This window comes from Chrysochloris asiatica, unplaced genomic scaffold, assembly GCF_000296735.1.
Source record: "Chrysochloris asiatica unplaced genomic scaffold, ChrAsi1.0 scaffold00051, whole genome shotgun sequence".
Taxonomy (NCBI): domain Eukaryota; kingdom Metazoa; phylum Chordata; class Mammalia; order Afrosoricida; family Chrysochloridae; genus Chrysochloris; species Chrysochloris asiatica.
The window spans coordinates 15852229-15861939 of record NW_006408569.1 but is presented as its reverse complement, the minus strand read 5'-3'; the positions used below and the strand labels follow the sequence as shown (position 1 = coordinate 15861939).

Here is a 9711-nt window from a genome sequence, read left to right as displayed (position 1 = left end):
GAGGTTGGCCCAGGATCGGACATTGTTTCGTTCTGCTGTGCATGGGGTCGCTATGAGTCGGTTCCGACTCGATGGCACCTGACAACAACAACCTGACCTCACAGGGTTGCTGTGAAAATTAATGGAGATGGTAGTTGTAAAATCACCTTGGCAAACAGAAAGCCTAATGCAAATGCAAGTTTTAAAGAAAGTCATCTATCTCCTGCTTCTGATAATGGCAAATACAAAGTTTCTCTGACAAGGAAGGGAAATTCTTGAAAGGGCCTTTGAGGGACAATACTTTGCCGCAAAATCTCTCCTGTATGGACCTAAGCCAGTGTTTGAACTTCTAGAATTTTTGTATATCTCAATCGGTCAGGATGGCCAAGTGGTCTAAGGTACTGCGTTCAGGTTGCAGTTTCCCCTGGAGTTATGGGTTCGAATCCCAGTTCCACTTTTGAGTCCTGGTGTGGAACTGTGGGATAAGCACTTGACCTCAAGATTGGTTTGAACCGCAAGGTTGGTGCTTCAAACTCACTAGCTGCTCCTTGGAAACCTTATAAAGGGTTACTATGAGTCAGAACTGACTCGATGGCACTTAACAACAACAACAAGACTTATAACCATGTTAAAGAACTTGAGAATTGATCCACCTCACTCAGACTTTCTCCTCCTGCAATTCTCCTACTCTGTTCACCCCATTAGGACACACAAGCACAGTGTCTTCTTCCAATTTTCTTAAACATTAGGGAAGGCAGAGAAGGGAAAGAAGAGAGGGTTAGGAGCTTTCTAGAACTGATACATTTTCCAGCTTACTTTCTTTCTTGTTTTATAAGGATCACTTGTCCATATCCCAGTATTTGGGAAACTTAATGAGGCAACATTTGCCCCTAAATATTAGAGAAGGCACAGGAGAAACATAAGGGTTCTGTAAATTCTCAATTCAAGTAGACAAAAGCCCAAAGACCTCTTTCAAAATGATACCAGCTATCAATGTCATTAAAGAAAAAATTGGTCAAACTGTTGAGCAGTCAATGTTGTTGTTAGTTGCCATCAATCCAACTCTAACTTATGGTGAACTTATGAATAGCAGGTCACCTTCATGATTGTTGGTATGGTCAGTCAAGTCCATGTTGCATCTTGGTGTGGCGCTGTGGGTTAATGCACCAAACTGCAAAGCCATTTGAACTGTAAAGTCGGTGGTTCAAGCACACCAGCTGCTCCTCAGAAACCCTATACAGGGTCGCTATGGGTCAGAATTGACTTGATGGCACTTAAAAACAACAACTTCTTAGGGTGGGTTTCCCTCATTTTCATTGGCCCTCTACCAAAGCAGTGAATGGTCCACAATAAAATGGTTGTTAAGTGCCGTCAAGTCGGTTCCAACTCATAGTGACCCTGTATGGAGTTTCTGAGGAGTGACTGGTGAATTTGAACCACCGACCTTGTGGTTAAAACTGATCTTGCAGTCCAGTACTTATCCTATAGTGCTACACCAGGACTTTAATAAAATTAGAGAAGGCAAAAAATAAAAATAAAAATAAAAAATAAGGGAAGGCATTTTTGTTTGAAACTCTTGTCATGTTCCTTTTTTCTTAGTGTCCTGTACACTGGGCTGGTCTTCTCCAACTCCTAAAAGGTACCTTCTTCTACAGTGACAAGAAGCCCACTATCCTTTTTGGTATGTGGGTCATTTTAACCTAAGTAATCCCCTATTCAAATAAAAGTGATCCTTTGCTCAAGAGTAACAGAAGCACTAGTACATATCAGTGAACATTTCCCTAAGGGCCAAGAGTGCTTAGCTTAAAAGGGGCACACAATGGGCCTCTGAGGGAAGGTAAAGGTGGAATCTGTGGACCCCAAAGCCAAATCTAGCAACCTGGACATATACATACAGAGCTACTCCTGTACATTGTTGTTGTTGTTAAGTGCCATCAAGTTGGTTACAACTCATAGTTACCCTGTATAGGGTTACCAAGTGATTAAACCTCTGACCTTGCAGTTCAAACTGACCTTGTGGGCCAGTGCTTGTCCTACAGTGCCATACCAGGACTCCATTCTTATACATAGAGTGATGAAGAAGCAAAATACAGGCATGATGGTAACCAAAAAACAACCATCTAAACCCATTGCCATTGAGTTGATCCCAACTCACAGAAACCCTATAGGACAGAGTGGAATCACCTCACAGTGTTTCCAAGGTTGCAATCTTTACAGCAGTAAACTGTCACATCTCTCTCCCATGTAGCGACTGGTGGGTTTGAACCACTGACCTTTTGGTTAGGAGCCAAGTGCTTAACCACTGTACCACCAGGGCTCTTTCATGGAAGCAAATAAATACATATAAAAAGCCAGCCTATAATCCCTATTAGCCTTTATTAGGAATATTGGATTATGAAATACCTAAAAGTATATACCTCTGACCTTTCTTTTATTCTAACAACCTAATTTCTCATGTTATTCACTCAGAACTCATTGTACATGTTTGAGATATAGAGATGTCACAAACAGCAATGCCCTCTTTTTTTTTTTCTATTCCCAAAAGAAAAGCTCCAGTCCATCTTTTAATTTTTTTTTGAAAAATTCCTGACATTACAGAACTAAACTGAAATGTATTAATATTCCACTCTTACATATCCATGACAAACAGAAAAAAAAATTCATGAGCCAAAAACAAAAAACAGGGAGAAGCTTATAGAACTAAATATGGATCTCAGCATTAACAGCTGAACAGAGAAAGGAACTAAAATGCTTTAATTAAAAAATCACGAGTGGATGATAAAGTGTAGAAAATGAAAATTTACAAACTATTTAAAACCTGGAATCGCTGACTGTTCAGAAACTACACAGATGGATCATGGGTGGTGAACAGCAAACAGGGTTTATGGATGAATCTGTACTGTTCTAGCTGTTCCCCATGCTACCCGACTCCAAGGAAAGCCTGACATTGATTAGATATTGAGCCAGACCAATGCTGGCAGCAGATCCAGTGATAGTAACCTGCCTATCTGTGGATCCTTCCACTGGGTTCACAATTTTGATCTGCGCCCCAGACATCTGACGGGTCTCATTGATTTTGGCGCATTGACGCCCGAATATACAGCCAATCAAATAATTTGGAATGGTGAGTTCATGAGAAGTAGTCTGAGCAGATGCATCCAAACCTGTCCAATAGCCTTTCACCTCTGGAAAGCTGGATTCAATTCCACTGAATCCGGTGTTGCCATGCATCATAGGAAATGAGACTGTTGCATTGCCAACTGGTGCCGCTTGGTCAACTCTAGAGGTGGTCCCTCCAGGTCAGGGGTTGGGGCACATGGACCGGGTGGTGTGAGAAAAGCTCACACTGTTGTACCTGTCCTGACCACCTGCAAAGATGATTGGAGAACTGGATGGCTTGGGGCAGTACGGAATGGTCACACCCTTGGGGGTGGGGGGGGAACACTCCAACATGACCACGCAGATCTGTTTGACACACTCAGTGATGGATTGCAGAATGCCAGCAATCGTGATGGCCCGCTCAGTTGAGTTGGGAAGCATATCCCCTGCCACCTGGACCTGAGCCCCAGTACTCTCTCTTATTTCCTTGATCTTGCAGCCACCTTTCCCACTGAGAGAGCCACACTGACTAGCAGGAACAACCAGCCTCAGGGTTACTGGAGGTCATACAGCTGCTGATATCCTCTTCCAGTTTGTCAATGATCATAGCAAAGGCTTTAAGATGGCATTAGTGGATCCAGCCAAAGTGCTAATTCTCTCAGGACAATTTCCTTCTGAGATGTTGATACGTGCACCACTCTCTTCGTACCTCTTCATAACTGATTCTTTCTTTCCGATGATACTGCCAACTTCCTTTCCATGCATAAGTAGCGGTATAGTGAAAGTGATATTCAATCCATCTTCAATCACACCGGTGTCCATTTAGAGCAGTGTTCTGGGGAACTGGACTTTGAGTGGTCAAGTCTTTGGTCACTGCAGGCGCGAGGCGACTGAGGGGGATAAGGGGAGAGGACCGGAAGGGGAAGGGCGGGGGGGTGGGGGGGGCAGAACAATAGTGGTGAACAGGAAGGTCAGGGGGTCCTGCGGGTGGGCGGAGGAAGAAGGGGGGGGCAGAGGAGGAAGGGGGGTGGAAGAGGAAGGGGGGTGGAGGAGGAAGGGGGAATGGAGGAGGAAGGGGGAAAGAGATCCAGGGGCGGGTAGAGGGTGGGCAGAGGGTGGGCGGGCTGGAGAGGGCGCAGGTGGCGGCTCCTCTGACTGGCCTTCCTTGCAAAATTATATAATATTTTGTCTGAACTCTGACAGTAAATTTATACTATAAGTGGATTAGCAGATTGTGCCTCTGTTGGCAGTTATGCTTCTAATATATCAGTCTATTTTTTTTTAATTCAGTTAATTCTGAACCAGCAACACATCGAAAAAAGTGTCTGCTGAATCCTGTCAAAATGAATAATAGTTCTTGTGACCAGATCATGGGGTAGAGCTGGTCCCATTGTCCTTTGTGCTAGTGTCAGTCTCTCAAGCATATTGCAAGTCAATTCTGGGAGCCACATTTTAGAAGTGACTTAAAAAAAAAAAAAAAAAGTATCCAGAATATGGTGATACTAAAGATGGGAGAAGGAGATTGGAATTCATGCAATACAACAAATGAAGACCCTTAGAATGTTTAGCCTGCAAAAGAGATGATTAACATGTAGCATGGTAGTGGTAGTCTTCAGGCTGTGTGTCATGTGGGAACGACAGCGTATCGATTCTGTATCACTACAGAGGGCAGGAGGGGTGGAATTTCCATTTTTGCATTCTTTCGTTCCACAGACGCATAGTGTGTCTTTACTATATGACAGACATTGTTCTAGTAATTGGGGATGCAACGACAGCCATGACCCCTACTCTCAAGGGATGCAAAGTCAGCTGAGGGTGACCATTACAAACAAGCTAGTCCTGGTGTGGTGCACTTGTAGGATAAGCACTGGATCACAAGGTCGATTTCAACCACAAGGTGGCGTTTTAAACCTACCAGTCGCTCCTCAGAAACCCTATACAGGGTCTCTGTGAGTCCAAATTAACTTGATGGCATTTAACAACAACAACATAATGGAGGAGTCCTGGTGAGGTGCTATACGATTATCACTGGACAGCAAAGTCAGTTTGAACCACAAGGTTGGCAGTTCAAACTCACCAGCTGCTCCTTGGAAACTCTATACAGAGTTTCTATAACTAGGAATCAACTCGATTACACACAACCATCACCAATCCCATAATGTAGAATTTGAATTATAGTATTGGCAAAGAATACTGAATATACCATAGACTGTCAGAAAACTGAACAAATCTGTTTTGGACAATATATGCCTCCTTAGAAGTAAGGATGGCGAGACTTTGTCTCTCATACTTTGGACATATCAGGAAGGACCAGTCCCTGGAGAAGGACATCATGCTTGGTAAAGTGGAGGGTCAGCAAAAAGAGGCAGACCCTTTTGAGATGGATTGACACAGTGGCTGCAACAATGGGCTCAAATATAATAATTATGAAGATGGGACAGGACCAGACAGTGTTTTGTTTTGTTATACATAGGGATGCTATGAGTCATAACCAACTTAACAGCACTTAACAACAACAGCAACAAATTAGAGAAAGGGAGCCCTGGTGGTGCAACAGTTATGCACTTAGCTACTAACCAAAAAGTTGGTAGTTCTAACCCACCCAGTAGCTATAAAGGAAAAAGACCTGGCAATCTTCTCCTGTGAAGATTACAGCTTAGAAAACTCTATGGGGGCAGTTCTACTCTGTCACTGGGGTCACTATGAGTCAGAATCGACTTGACAACATTTAACTACAACATGTTGTTGTTGTTGTGTGCTGTGGAGTCAGTTCCAACTCATAGTGACCCTACACAGGGTTTAGAGAGATAAAAGTCCCTGTGTGGTATAAATGGTGAAAGCACTAAGCTACTAACCAAAGGATTGGAGGTTCAAGTCCACACAGAAACACTTTGGAAGGAAGGGCTGGTGATATATTTCAAAAAAAAAAAAAATCAGCCATTGAAAACCCTATGGAACACAGTTCTACTTTGACAGTTGGGTTCACCAAGAATTGGGGTCAACTCAGCAGCTACTGGAGGAAGGGAAGCAGGGAAAAGCAGGAGGTGCTTAATTCAAACAGAAGGCAGGAAAAGGATGGAAGAGAGAGGGATTCATGAAACATGTCAGCTCAACAAAAAGAACTTTCTATTTAATTTGAACTGTCCCACCATGAAATAAACTACCTCCTGAGCCTCCTTCTAAGCTAGTGAATGCCTCATCACTAGAGGCATTTGAGCAGAGAAGCCGTTGTTACATCGAGGCTGAATGAGATGGCTTTTAAAGTCTCTTTCAGCTCTATTATGCTATTGACTCCAGCTGGATGTTCTATTGACCAAGTGGATTCTCTATTTTAACTGTTAGAAATCAGAAATTTTCATTCACGAGGTCTCCCTAGTAGCAGTGTTCTAGTTAATGAGGGTTTTATAATGCATAAATCTGAACTAAATTACAAAACATTACTTTTAAAGGAAAATAGACCATCCTACCCATTTTACTCCCTCAACGCATTTTTTAAAATCCAAAGTCAAATGATATTGCTAATGACAGATCACCAGGGATGTGTCTGGAGACCCATAAAAACAAATGATGCTTTAACATATGATTACCCCATAAAATGAACTAATGATACTGTAAATACTGCACTTAAGTTATTTATAAAACTATTAAAATAATTCTTGCCACTAAAACAATTGATACATTCGTTACTATAAAAATAATGTTTGTCACCACTTCCTGTGTGCTAGGCACTATTCTAAGCAATATATATCTATTAATTCACTTAATTTCTCTCAATAAACCTTTGAGGAAATTACTTTTATAAAATTGTCCTCATCTTACAGATTGAAAAAATTGAAACACATAGAGGTTAGATAATTTTATGCAGGTAGAAAGTGGGATTCAAACCCAGGCAGTCTGCCTCCACACTCTTTACCACTGCACTGTACAGCTACCATGTATTCATGTGGATCTACAGAGGAGTGTTTGTGTCTCTGGAGAGCATATTGACTAGAAGCACCCAACATCACTGCAAGAAGATACCAGGTCTGAGGGGTTGGCTAAATGCATTCACTAATCAGGTAACTTGCTTCCAAGCATCAGCAAGATTCAAATTTTCATCTCATCAAGAAGACAAATGTCTCCACATTGTTGACATTCATTACTTAACTACAAATAGAACAGTGACTGTTGAGCTTATGAATGCTAAGGCTCTACGTTATCTACTCTTTTGGTGTAATCTGTTCCTCCATTCATGCATGCTTTTTTTAAAGTGCCATGAATTGGCTCAGATTCATAGCGATCTTACATAGGGTTTCTGAGGAGTGGCTGTTGAGTATGAACCACTGACATTGCAGTTGAAACTGACTTTGTGCTCTAGTGCTTTATCCTACAGCACCACACCAGGACTCCATTCATGCATTGTTGTTGTTAAGTACTGTTGAGTTGGTTCCAACTCACAGTGACCTGTATAGGGTTTCCAAGGAGTGGCTGGTAAGTTTGAACCACCAACCTTTCAGTTCAAATCGACCTTGTGGTTGAGTGCTTATCCTACAGAGGCACACCAGGACATAAGTAAAATAATATTGCTAGTACGGTTCCAGTTCATACATGCACAGCTTTATTCCAAACAAAATGTGTTTAAACATGTCTCTGTAATCTGTGGGTGGCTGCAGATAGATCATTCAGCAATACAGTTGTTTTAGTATCATTGGGATACCTTAAAAAAATCCAACCAAAACATTGGCTTCCTAAGGAATCTGTTGGACCAATTAAATTTAAGGCAGAGAAGTGTCAGCTCAGAGGCTACGGCAACTTTTTGTTGTTGTTGTTGTTAAGTGCCGTCGAGTCGGTTCCGACCCATAGCGACCCTGTACAGGCTTTCCGAGGGTGTAAATCCTTACGGGAGTAGAAAGCCTTATCTTTCTCCCGCGGAGCGGCTGGTAGTTTCGAACCGCTGACCTTTAGGTTCGCAGCCCGATTCGTAACCACTACGCTACCAGAGACGACAACTTTTAGGGGATCCCAAAGGGGTAACCTTGATAGATTGTCTCAAAGCACACAAGTTTATCACAGGGTCTTATTAAGAAGAAGTTTTAAGAAACTAGAAAACTGCATTAATGAGAAAAAGGTCAGGAAAGTTGCACCGAGGAATTTTTCTCATCACAACAATGCACCCACCCATTCATTCCTCAAGGGTAGCAAGGATTGTCTTGGGAGAATTTCTTCTCTGTGGGAAACTTTACCCCACCCATCCTATAGCCATGATCTTGCCTCTTCAGACATCTTTTTGTTTCCCAAACTTAAAGAACATTTAAAAGGAACATGATTTGATTCATTTGAGGATGCCAAAAGTGCCATTTTAATGTGGTGCAAATCAAAGAGCACAGAATTCTTCGGGGAAGAGTGAGAAAGACAGAAACACCACCTTCAGAAGTGTATAGATCTACATGGAGGATATGTTGAGAAACAATCACTTCACATTTTAATATTATTGTTTTAATAAAAGCTTCTATGATTTTGCAGCAATACTTTTTGATGAACTTTTGTATTCCCTCTTTGGATTTCATTTGGTAATTGTCTACTAGACGTAAGGGACTTTCTCATGGTCTCTCTGCATAAGCATTGTTTGTTCCTTCTTGGATATAAAATGCTCTATGAAATGCAATAAATGAATCATGGCAGGTTAGAGAAAAATGAACTCACGATTACACATCCAACCCATATTTTTAAAAATTTCTCCCAGATGATTGAGCTAAGGTTCAATTCCTTTATTGCCTTCAGTATTTCAACCAAAATCAGGCAAACTAAAAGAAAAATGTTAGCAATTTTTTTTCCCTTCTTTTTAGTCTAAATAATATACTGTCGCTTAAAATGCCAGGTAGGAAGATAAATTATTCAGCTTGATTTTTCTCACTTATGAACCATTTTTCCCCTTATAACCTCCTTCAGCATTCAGTCATCAACCAGGGGCCAATCATTTCTGCCACTAACTAACTTTTCATTTAGCATACTCATTAATATCTGCTGCATGTACACCATATACATTTAAAGTGCCCACTTCAAGTACTGCCATTTATTCTCCTAGAAATGCATCATTACCTAGAGGAATAAACCCTTTAACCTATATCAGCAATCAAAGAGCTCAAGTAAATGATGAAGTAAATGAGTCCAAATTATAGTGCACTTGGTTCAAAATTCATGGACCCCTTTGCCCTTCACTTATAAATTTCTTTGGAAGAATAGCCAGTCTGCAAATAGTGTAAGAGACAAACTGGTATGAAATCCCCCTTGTTTACTCAGTTTTGATTGGGCCAAGATGAGGAACACAGAATACCTCTTTTTAAGTGCACATGGATGCATACCTACCGTAGGACTGTCTGCGATGCCACCAAATTGGAACTGACTTAAGTGCCCTTCAAAGGAGACTGAGTAAATATAGTATATCCATAGATTGAAATTCTGTACAGTAATTACAAAAGAGAAGTGTTTATTCTAATAAAAGAGAGGCAACGAAATGATAAAAAAAAAACAAGTTCAGTATATTGGTTACCTTTGTGGTTGTTGTTGTCAGGTGCCATCGAGTCGGAACCGACTCATAGCGACTCCATGCACAGCAGAACGAAACAATGTTCGATCCTGGGCCAACCTCACCAT

The 9711-nt window shown here is 41.4% G+C and overlaps 1 protein-coding gene and 1 pseudogene across 2 annotated transcripts in view; one reads left to right on the top strand and one right to left on the bottom strand.

Moving 5' to 3' along the window:
* The window catches only part of GRIA3 (glutamate receptor, ionotropic, AMPA 3), a 491170-nt gene that overhangs the window by 445233 nt on the left and 36226 nt on the right, over positions 1 to 9711 (top strand). The gene's annotated exons all lie outside the window — the stretch shown is intronic.
* Positions 2884 to 3930, bottom strand: LOC102834032 (annotated as a pseudogene).